We start from the raw sequence: 12,005 nt of genomic DNA, 5'->3' as shown, positions 1-12,005 counted from the left end.
TTTAAGATTCTATACACATTTAAATTCTATATACATTCCATACACATAAATTTAATTAAGTTATTAAATTTTCCCTAATCTTACTAGTTTAACAGCTCAGAATTGTCAATTTTTACATATCAGTGCTTTAAGAATTTTTTGTCTTCCTACCCTAAATCCTCCTTCAACCCTGGTGGCTCAGATGGTAAAGCGTCTGCCTGCAATGTGGGAGACCCAGGTTCGATCCCTGAACTGGGAAGATCCCTTGGAGAAGGAAATGGCAACCCACTCCAGCACTCTTGCCTGGAAAATTCCATGGACAGAGGAGCCTTGTAGGCTACAGTCCATGGGGTCGCAAAGAGTTGTACACAACTGAGCAACTTCACTTCACTTCACTTCAATGTGAGTATAGTAGACATCCTAAAGTAATTTAGGATAGAATAACCCATACTTCGGAGAAGACAATGGCACCCCACTCCAGTACTCTTGCCTGGAAAATCCCATGGACGGAGGAGCCTGGTAGGCTGCAGTCCATGGGGTCGCTAAGGGTCGGACATGACTGAGTGACTTCACTTTCACTTTTCACTTTCATGCATTGGAGAAGGAAATGGCAACCCACTCCAGTGTTCTTGCCTGGAGAATCCCAGGGACAGGGGAGCCTGGTGGGCTGCCGTCTATGTGGTCGCACAGAGTCAGACACAACTGAAGTGACTTAGCAGCAACTTAGCAGCAACCCATACTTAAAGCTCAACATTCAGAAAACTAAGATTATGGCATCTGGTCCCATCACTTCATGGGAAATAGATGGGAAAACAGTGGCAGACTTTATTTTTTTTGGCTCCAAAATCACTGCAGATGGTGATTGCAGCCATGAAATTAAAAGATGCTTACTCCTTGGAAGGAAAGTTATGACCAACCTAGATAGCATATTAAAAAGCAGAGACATTACTTTGCCAACAAAGGTCTGTCTAGTCAAGGCTATGGTCTTTCCAGTGCTCATGTATGGATGTGAGAATTGGACTGTGAAGAAGGCTGAGTGCCAAAGAATTGATGCTTTGAACTGTGGTGTTGGAGAAAACTTGAGAGTCCCTTGGACTGCAAGGAGATCCAACCAGTCCATTCTAAAGGAGATCAGTCCTGGGTGTTCATTGGAAGGACGATGCTGAGGTTCTGAAACTCCAATACTTTGGCCACGTCATGCAAAGAGCTGACTCATTGGAAAAGACCCTGATGCTGGGAGGGATTGTGGGCAGGAGGAGAAGGGGACGACAGAGGATGAGATGGCTGGATGGCATCACTGACTCGATGCACATAAGTTTGGGTGAACTCCGGGAGTTGGTGATGGACAGGGAGGCCTGGCGTGCTGTTGTTCATGGGGTCACAAAGAGTCGGACACGACTGAGGGACTGAACTGAACTGAACTGAACCCATACTTCACTGTGAAACCTTAGAACAGCTTTTTCTATATTCTATTTGTAAATATTTTCTCCAGACTGTCTTTTGCCCTCTGATTTTGTGGTGTTTTGCACAAAATTCTTAATTAATATGTGGATATATTTTTCTTATTCTTTCTTTTTTTTAAAAGAAACTTTATTTTCTGTCAACCTATTTCCATTTTGAGTTTGTGGAAGAACAACTTAAGAGTACTCTGGGGTTGTTCCTACCTATTCAGTGGTCTGAGCAGTGGGAGCTGCAGACCAGTCTTCATTGACAGGCTTGAGTGGGGAACAGCTGAATAGACACAGAAAGCACCTACACACCTTCAGGCCAGTCCATCACCTTAGCTTAGGAAGCAGTAAACTTTGGAGTTAGAGTGGTCCAGTCACCTGGAAATTCCTCCCTGGTCACAGCCTTCTCAGCTGCCTCCTGCTTTTCTTTGTCAGTCCCTTCAGGATTTTTGGAGAAGCAGAGGTCAGATATGACCTTCAGTGGGTGTTCACAGGAGATGGTGCCACGCAGGTGCAGAACTTCCACTACATCAGACCCACTGAGTGAGCTCCCTTGTTGCACAGAATGGTGATGTCCACACAGCACAGGGGAGAGTCTGTGTTACACAGAGCAATGCTAAACGAGTTAATATATGAGGCTTCTGTAAGAGGCCAGTGGTCAGCCCTGGGATCAGTAACCACCAGAAGTCTTGGCCCCCGGAAGGCTGCCTGGATCTGGTTAGTGAAGTTTCCAGAAGTAAAGCGGCCAGCAATAGGAGTGGCTCCAGTGGCAGCACTGGACTCCAGCACAACTGACTGGCCGGTATTCCTGGAGAATGCGAAACTGACATCAGTTGGGTTTTCAATGGCACCAATGACACACTGCCAGCAGAAGTTTCTCCCAGGTTCTCTTCATCCTTACGATGTACATGCCATGAGCTTTCCTTTGGCAGATGTACCATTCTATCTGGAAGTCAAGGTTGGGGCCACCTAAGAGGGTTCCTGTGGCAAGGAATTTGAGGACATGCTTCTCCTTCATTTGCATCACATCAAGGATTTTGGACATTGTGAAAGTTTCCCTTTAATTTATAATGGAGATCCAGAACAATGCTGTATGAGCTCCTGTCTTGGTGGTGAGGAAAGCACATATACATTTTTCAATAATATATTTATACCTGTTAGACTTTGGCTTCAGAGACGGCAATGGCACCCCACTCCAGTACTCTTGACTAGAAAATCCCATGGACAGAGGAGCCTGGTAGGCTGCAGTCCATGGGGTCTCTACGAGTTGGACACGACTGAGAGACTTCACTTTCACTTTTCACTTTCATGCATTGGAGGAGGAAATGGCAACCCACTCCAGTATTCTTGCCTGGAAAATCCCAGGGACAGGGGAGCCTGGTGGGCTGCCATCTATGGGGTCGCACAGAGTCGGACACAACTGAAGTGACTTAGCAGCAGCAGCAGCAGCAGACTTTGGCTTAGAAAGGTCTTCCCATTACAAAGTTATAATATGTTTTCATGCATAGTTTTAATTCAAATATAATTTTTAGAAATTTAAAAATTAGCTGCTTTGAATAAATCTGGAAATTATTTTTGTGAACGATGTGCTATAGTAATTTAAGTGTGGTTTCAGGAAGTAACCAGTTATCCTTTCTCCACTGGCTTAAAACTAATAGCAGTAGTTGTTCTTTGTCTTACTGAGATGATTACAATTATAAATGATATCTTTTGATTGCTGATGAGGATGCTTCAGTTGTGTCCGACTCTTTTTGCCCCCATGGACTGTAGCCCGCCAGGCTCCACTGTCCCTGGGATTCTTCCAGCAAGAATACTACAGTGAGTTGGCATTCCCTTCTCCAGGGAATCTTCCTGACCTGGGGATCAGACCCTCATCTCTGGTGTCTCCTGAATTGTAGGTGGATTCTTTACCCACTCAGCCACTTGGGAAGCCAGCCCAACTTTTCAAGTATTTATATTATTTAAAAATTTAGTCCTAAAAATAGGTAGGTACTGTTACATTCTCCATTTTATACATTAGGTTATCAAAGTTCAGTGAGAGTAAATAATTTTCCCAAAGTGACAATTTAGTGTCAGACTCAGACTTGAACCAAGCCATGCTAGCTCCAGAGCGCATGCTCTTAATTATCATACTGGGTTTTTTTTTTAATAATATTCCATATTCCAATAATAATGGCATCTTTTCTGCATTACCCACTCTTTTCATTGATCTATTCCTATGCTGACATATGCTACTTTAATTATAAAAAATTCATAGACCACATTGACATCTGATAGGGCATGTCCCCTTTTATTCATTTAAATCTTTTCTGTTTCCTTATGTCCATTTTTTCTCTCATGTGAACTTTAGTTTATCATGCTTTCTGGAAATCCTGCAGTGATTATCTAACTTTATACATCTACTTGGGAAAATTCATATCTTTGTAATATTGGAGTATTTTTGCATGGGAATGTAATCTACCCATTGATTTGAATTATTTTAAATGTTCCTTAACAATGTTTCTTTTGTGTTGTGGTTATAATCTTGTACTTGTGTTTTGGCCTTATTTTTAGGTATTCCAAAATATTTGTTTCAATTGTAAGCAGTATATCTCTCAAGTATATTTTCAATTATTTGTTGCTATGTATGAAAACTATAATTAGTTGATTTTTGTCTCTGCCATGTAGCTGAATGATACTGTAAATATTAATTGTTTTTCATTCACTATTTTTCTTTTTTTATAGAAATGAAGAATATGAAAGCCTTTTGAATTTCTTTTAGAAATGAAGAATATAAAATTGTTACACAAGTGAAAAAACAATCCCTGAAACTATCCATTACAGTCACTACATTTTATGGATTTTGAGCTAGACTATGTGTGTGAATCAAGTTTCTTCACTTGAATGATTTTTCCTTGGCTGTTTTTGTTTTTTTTTTTCTTTTTCTTTGTTTCTTTCACATAAAAAAGTCTAAGAAAAAATGATATGCCTATTTACATTACTATGACAATTTCAAATCTTGCTTAAGCCACTACAGAGTGCCTGACAAAGTGCAAACAGCGTTGTGCAGTGAATTCTTTCACTGTGTTTTATCAACGTCAGCACTTTTAAATGGCGGAAACTTCATACTATGAGTGTCGCTGAGGCTCTGAGACCACCTAAGAAGTATTTTGTTTAAAGAACACACACACACACATCACATTAGCATATACCTCTGAAATGTGAAAAAAAGGTTAGGGAAACAGCAAACTAGTGTCAGCCATTCTAGATGAAAGTCCCCATTTTGACCAGAATCATCTTGCCAAGAATGGACAGAACTAGCATAAAAGCAGGTTTTAAAAGTTAAAAAAAACAAGCTACCTTTACAGAATGTTTCAAACTTGATAGTGTTTCCATACATTGTTTCTTTTAATCTTTATCACAAAGTGATAGTGCTTTAAATCAAAATACTAAAAAGGAAATTAAAGTAACGTGCACGGCCTGATAAAAGGAAAATCACACATCATGATTGGCAGCAATTGTACAGAATATGTGGAAATAATAGTACAATTGCCTGATGTAAAGTCTCCGAACTAAAATCAGGGGACAAGCATTTGGCTAATTCTTTCAACATTTAATGTATTCCTATTTGGGATGCAATGCGCACACACACACACACACACACATATATATATATATTCAAAAAAGGAAGTTTTCTGGACTCTCGGGAAGACTCTCCTACCCTTCCACACTCCTCTTCCAAAAGCATTTTACAGTAATATAAGATTTTTTTATATTATGAATAATTTGTATATTTTCTAATTTTTTTAACAATATTTAGTGTTTATAAAGTTTAAAGGAAACTAAATAAGATGAAGTTCTTGCTCTCATGTTTATGTTCCATAGCACAACTAATGGATACTTTTGAGAAAATATAAACCTAAGCAAAAATTCGAGTGCTGATTTTATGTAGGTGTTAAGGAAACTTACCAGAGGGTAATTTAGTCAGGGAAAATCTCATGGAAGGATAAAATTCAAGCTGGCCTTGAAAAAAATTACAGGTTTGACCCATTTATTGAATCCCCCTGGTTGATGGTGATCTATTTCTGCCTTAATTCTGTGTCGTTCTTTCCTTTTTTTTTTTTTTTAAATTGGACTTTCATTGAACTTTTAGCATATAAAGAACAGGGGCCATGTCTTGTTCACAGTTACATTTCCACTGTTTCTGTACCTATTCACTATTCTTTGCTCACAAATGATTATTTAGCCATAAAAATATGCACATTTGCATTATGTTGCTTTATTGTCATAAATGCATGTAATATTCTTCTCATATAGATTGTTTGGGATATGTGGGGCCACATCTTACTTATTTTATATCCTTCCCAGTTTTTAGAACAGGGTTTTGAAAATTATAAGTACTCCATAAATATTCTCAATTGAATGGGGATATTGCAAAAGAGAAGAGGGATTTAAGCAAAGGAAATGAAGGCTACAGCCTAAGGCAAGGAAAGGGTTCCTCAGTGGCTCAGTGGGTAAAGAATCTGCCTGCAATGAAGGAGACACAGGAGACCTGTGTTGGATCCCTGGGTTGAAGATCCCCTGGAGAAGGGAATGGCAATGCACTCCAGTATTCTTGCCTGAAAAATCCCATGGACAGAGGAGCCTGGTGGACTACAGTCCATGGGTCACGAAGAGTTTGAAGTGAAAGATGTAGAATCTTTCTGTTAACAAGTACTCGAGTATCTTCAGTAGTTTTCCAGCACCAGTTAATAATAACTCCAACTTTCTGGTTAGTTAATTCAAAATTCTTCACTCCTTTCTTTCTCCCTGCACACCTCCTTAAGCATTCAAGTAGTCTTATCAGCTGTGAATACAAAATAATTTCCAAATAGATTCATTTCTCACTACTTTCACGGCTACTATCACAGTCCAAGGTCTTCCCTGGTGGCTCAGATGGTAAAGAATCCACCTGCAATACAGGGGACCCGGGTTCCATCCCTGGGTTGGGAAGATCCCCTGGAGAAGGGAATGGCAACCCACTCCAGTGTTCTTGCCTGGAGAATACTATGGACAAAAAAAAAAAAAAAAAAGAATCCTCTGGACAGAGGAGCCTGGTGGGCTACAGCCCATAGCATCGAAGAGAGTCAGACACGACTGAGTGACTAACACACAGTCCAAAGGAAAATGACCACTTCCCTGAGAGGGTCACCCTGCGTCTACCCTTCCTCTCTCTCCTATGCAGTAATGTCCACATGGTGACCAGAGTGATAGTTTCAAGTCAGAACACGTTGCTCTTCTGCTCAACCCTTAAAACAGCTTGCCAACTTTCCCAGGGCAAAGCCCCTGGTTTGCGTATGGTTCAAGGAGGCTCCCTTAGTGTCTTCACCTTGCTGTATCCTTACACCCTGGTCTCACTTTTAGCTCAAAGGCTACATGCACACTCAGGACTAGGGATTTTTGAAACATTGTTTCCCTTCTGCTAAGAACTCTCTACCCTAAGATTGCCATTTGCCTCATGCACATCCACACCTCTTCTCGTCTTTTTTCAAATGTCACCTTCTTTGACATGTCACAATATTCTGATTTCTTTATACAAGCGTGTGCCCGGTCAACAATTTCTACCCTCCTTACCATACTTTTTTGCACCTTCCTAGCACTTATCTCCACTTAACATACTCTACATTAATTGAATTTTTCCTGTTTCCCCACTAGAATCTCCAAGACGGTAGAGCTTTTGTTTTTTTCACTTCTCTAGCTCTAGGACCCAGGACAAAAGACCTTCGTAAACACTCAAAAATGTTTTCACTTGTTTGAATAGATAAAAAAAAAAAATAAACGTTAAGTAAATAAGTATCCATGAAGATGAATAGATTAAAAAAAAATGTTAAGTAAATAAGTATCCATGAAGATTTCAGATGTCAAAACAAAGAGTTTTGCTTTGATCGAAAAAGCACCAGAAACACACTAAGGATACTTGCAGAGAGAGTAGAGAGAGGTTGCCATGGTCAGAAAGGACAAATCCAAGGAAGACAGAGTAAAACACGGATTTGTCTAATCCAATCTGAGATGATTGAAATCCGGTTTAGGAAAATAGTTAAGCTGTTGTTCAGTCACCCAGTCTGTCCAACTCTTTGCGACCCCATGGAATGCAGCACACCAGGCCTCCCTGTCCCTCACCATCTCCCGAAGTTGGCTCAAGTTCATGTCCATTGCATCGGTGATGCCATCCAACCATCTCATCCTCTGATGCCCTCTTCTCCTTCTGCCTTCAATCTTTTCCGGCATCAGGGACTTTTCAAATGAGTTGGCTGTTTGCATCGGGAAAAACAGTTACAGAAATGGAGGAGAAGTAATGAATTCCAAAGGGACAAATGTGAATTGGCTGAATTAACGACCTTGGGTGGAAAGAAGTGACATTTCACAGATATTCTAAATAATACTGTGATCTTAGAGAGCTGGAAACTGTTGGGCAACTTTCAACAAGAAAGAAGGTGGGAAGGTTTGGAAGAGATGACACTGATATTATGGGGGAAGAGTAATGATTTATTGAGATTTTAAAAAAAATCATTCTGTTCCCATAATGCTCTTTATTGCAATGATGTAGAGGATGAATGAAAATGAACTTTTTTATAGTCATAAAAGGCTATAAAGCATGTTTTTATTTTCTATGTTTTATATGGCTCCTCCCCACATCAGACAGCTGTATTTGACCTGCATACTAATCAGGAGAGGAGTGATTCTCTACTGCTCCAGGTTAATTTAGAGTGTGTTCCTGCTGGGTCTAAAACAGCCATGAAACAATAGAGGGGTCACCAGATTCTCTATGTCCCTATCCCCCAGCAGTGTGCTCATTTTAGGATTCTGCTTTCATAGGCAGCACATGGCATAACAGAACTCAAGATTCTACATGTTTCTACTGAGACACAGAGAGCAGGAGAAAAAGGGAGCGCGAGAGAGAAAGAGAGGTCAAGATCTCCACTGGTTTATTGCCTTGAGATTCTGCACTAGAACTGTACTATCTTCTGCCATTTCCTTTAGTCGAGTTTCTGAGAATACAAGTACTGGGAAATATATGCTTATCCCATTAGTTTTAAAGAGTAGAATCAGGACCAGAATAAAGTTATGCCACTTACTTACCATCCAAAAAAATAATGAACTGCCCAGCAGGAGAATGTTTAGGAAGGCTGAGCCATCCAGATTTTTTGAACTGAAGTGATGGTTGTAAGAAGTAACAACCATTTATAAAGTGCTTAGCATTTCTGAGGGAGGCCCTTCCTTTCAAGGTTCAACTTACTTTAATGAGTCACAAGCTTGAAACTGTTTCCCCTTATTTTGTCTTTTGCTGTCTTTGCGCTTTTCCCTCTTTTGGTATTAAATACGAAGGGAGTTAAACTTGAAGGGATTATGGGGTAAAGACTTAAATTGCTTGGCTATATTTTTGAATGAACAGAATGAGTGAGTCCCTTGATTAGTAAGAATTCTTTTGGTTAAAGTGATGATTACCCAGGTCAAACTAGCTGGGGCAAAAAAAGAGTATTTATTGGAGGGACATCCTGTTGCCAAATGTGAGAAAACAACTGGACTCATTAACCTTTGGGACGTGGACACTGCAGGACTCTCTTGGCCTCTTATCTCTGTGTCTCTGGTTCTTCAATGTCAGTTTTTCCTACTTCAGGCCAGCTCCTGCCCTTCTTCCCTGGTACCTGCATCCCACATTGTGATCCTCCCACTTCAGGGAAGCCCTGGCTGGCTTTCCCAATTCTATTTTGAAAAAAGCGCAGAGAAGGATTCAGAGTCACTGCTTTTAGGTCACAGGCTCATCCTTGGTGTATTCTGCCAAGGCCAAGAGGCCATGCCGTGGAGTCCTACATGAGCAAGGAGTCTTCTGCTCATTTCATAGATGAGGAAACTGAGGCACAAGGAGGCTAACTGACTGGTCCCAGATCATTCAACTAATAGCAATACTATTTGATCACTATCTATATGCATCATTAATAAATATTAATTCAAATTGGACCTGCAATCATTAAAAAGCCATCTGGAAGGAGCCTGAAACAGAGGGCAGTAAAAACAAGATGGTAGATGGTATTCGAACTGTGGTGCCGGAGAAGACTCTTGAGAGTCCCTTGGACAACAAGAAGATCAATCCTAAATCAATCCAGATCAATCCAGTCAATCCTAAACGACATCAACCCTGAGTATTCATTGGAAAGACCGATGCTGAAGCTGAAGCTCCAATACTTTGGCCACCTGATGCGAAGAGCCCACTCATTGGAAAAGATCCCGATGTTGGGAAAGATTGAAGGCAGAAGAGGGCAACAGAGGATAAGATGATTGGATGGCATCACCGATTCAGTGGAAATGAACTTGGACAAACTCTGGGAGATGGTGAGGGACAGGGAGGCCTGGAGTGCTGCAGTCCATGAAGGGTGGGGGCGGGTGGTTACAAGATATTCAATAGGTTATATAGCACCATCTAGTGGTCATCTAGAGAATTTAATTTTATTCACATTTCACTGTGATATTAATAACTGAGGAAGTTTTGCCTATTTTTAATAAGGTATCATAAGCCAGAAACATAGATTTACATCCAGAAATCTGTGTATTTTATGGGCCCAGTCATAAAACAGTGCACATCTAAAGGGTCATTTCAACTAATATTTACTAGACCAGTTTCTTAGTGCTGATGTTTAACAATAACTTTGAATTGGAAAAAAAAAAAAAGTGGAATAAATCCTCTTGTAGAAAATAGCCATTTATTCTCAAATGCAATATAAAATGAGCCAGACATCAAGGTTTGCCGGAGAGAGTCTTGTTTCTGGGAAACAAATAGTTGCTACTATGAATTAAGTAAAAGTTATATACAAATCCTAGGGGCCTTTCTTGAGATGAACTTGCTTATCCCGAAAGGACAGGACGGGAATCCGCGCTGCTCTACAGTTTGCTGCGAGAATAGGAAAGAGGGAGCCGCACGCAGGGGACAGATCTGGTTGGACAGCTTGGTCCTGAATGCTAAATTCTCCAGATGACCACGAGATGGCGCTTTATAACCTATTGAATATTGTCTTGTTCAATGGCCACATCGTGTCCCACTCTTTGTGACCACTCTGGTGCCACCAACTATTTTGATACAATCAGTCATGCTGCTTTCTTTTATAAACGTGAAACTTACAACAGGATGATTCTAGCATTTATTATTTCTACAAACTACAGTAAAATTTCTAAGAAAGAGAAAGCTTACACAAAAATACTGACCTCTTGACTGAGTATTTTAGGATTACATTTAATTCAGCATCGTTTGATAATTTTTTAAATATAAACTTAAACTTCTATTACAGAAATGATATTTCATGGTGCAGGTAATCAATAAATTTGTCCCTGGAGCAATAGATGTGTAAGAAGAAATTTTACGTATCTTTAGAGAATTCACCATATCATGCTCTATAACACTGGAATCAGGCTAATATTTATGACCCTCCAGTTACTTGATGAGGTCATTCAAATCTTGATATGAAGACTTGACGCACATCTGCGTCTCCATTCCTCCCCTGCAGAAAGGCCTATTTCTATTCTTGATGCAATATGTGATTTGGGGCAAATAGATGTCTCTGGACTGGACCTCAGTTTCTTAAGCCAATAAAATGAGTTTTTTGCATTATATGATTTTTTCATGTTTCTTCCTGTTCTAAAATTTAAAACTCATTCATCTCAAGTATTTATATTTATATCTTACTATTCATATCTTACTATCATGATCCACTGGCTCCTGGGAGGGGAAATGAGGCAGATATCCTGTCAATTCAAGATTGCTAGAAAAGTAAATCCTAGCCCAAAAATGTTTTTTCTCTTCTGTAGACCTTATAATTTATATCCCCCTGGTAGTTAAACATTAAAATAGACACCCATCTTTCCTTTCAGAAGATTTTAGTGTGTACATGTTCACTGCACAAGGGGAAAAGAAAAGAAATCCTGAGAAAACAGCTCACCTGAACATGATATTTTCTTCCCTTCAGGCAACTAGATTTCATGATATGTGGAAATATTCTGAAGGAGGAAGCAGACAGAACAAGCTCCATCTTAAAAGCAGGACTCCGTCTTGGGCCAGACTGTGGGCTTTGAGCTATATGCCCAGTATCGAGGAAAGTGACATACCAACTGGAAAACCAGACCCCCCAGAAGGAAGAGCCCCACAGCTCATACCTAGACTCTCCATTGCCTAAAAGAATACCCTAATTATCTGTGTAACCGAATAGAATCATAAATTCTATTAGGCTTATTGGGGTATGACCAGAGGCCTGGTGATAATTGTCCACAGTTAACTACCTAGGCTTAAGGCATATGAATCACGGGTTAACTTAGATTGTATCTTTCTTTTCCTTTGTTCAGACTAGTTTCAGGGAATTTGGGGAGCTTATATACACTTAGGGTATATAAGCTTTTGACAAAAACTGGTCGGGGTCCTTGGCTAAGAGGAGACTCTGCCTTGGGCCCACCCGTGTAATAAACTGCACTCCACCATCTGCATTGTCATTCTGAGTGAGTTTGTTTCCCGAAACGACTGACTACAACAATTCTCTCCTTCCCTCAGGTAAAAACAGACCTGTTACTCCAGCTTGT

At 40.1% G+C, this 12,005-nt stretch overlaps 1 pseudogene; it reads right to left on the bottom strand.

Annotated features, from left to right (window-relative positions):
• Positions 1 to 1,616: 1,616 nt before the first annotated feature.
• Positions 1,617 to 2,472, bottom strand: LOC129619686 (40S ribosomal protein SA-like; annotated as a pseudogene).
• Positions 2,473 to 12,005: the final 9,533 nt, after the last annotated feature.

Source organism: Bubalus kerabau, chromosome 9 (genome assembly GCF_029407905.1).
Source record: "Bubalus kerabau isolate K-KA32 ecotype Philippines breed swamp buffalo chromosome 9, PCC_UOA_SB_1v2, whole genome shotgun sequence".
In the NCBI taxonomy this organism is placed as follows: domain Eukaryota; kingdom Metazoa; phylum Chordata; class Mammalia; order Artiodactyla; family Bovidae; genus Bubalus; species Bubalus kerabau.
The sequence above is the reverse complement of the archived record's forward strand: the minus strand, read 5'-3'. Positions and strand labels throughout refer to the sequence as shown.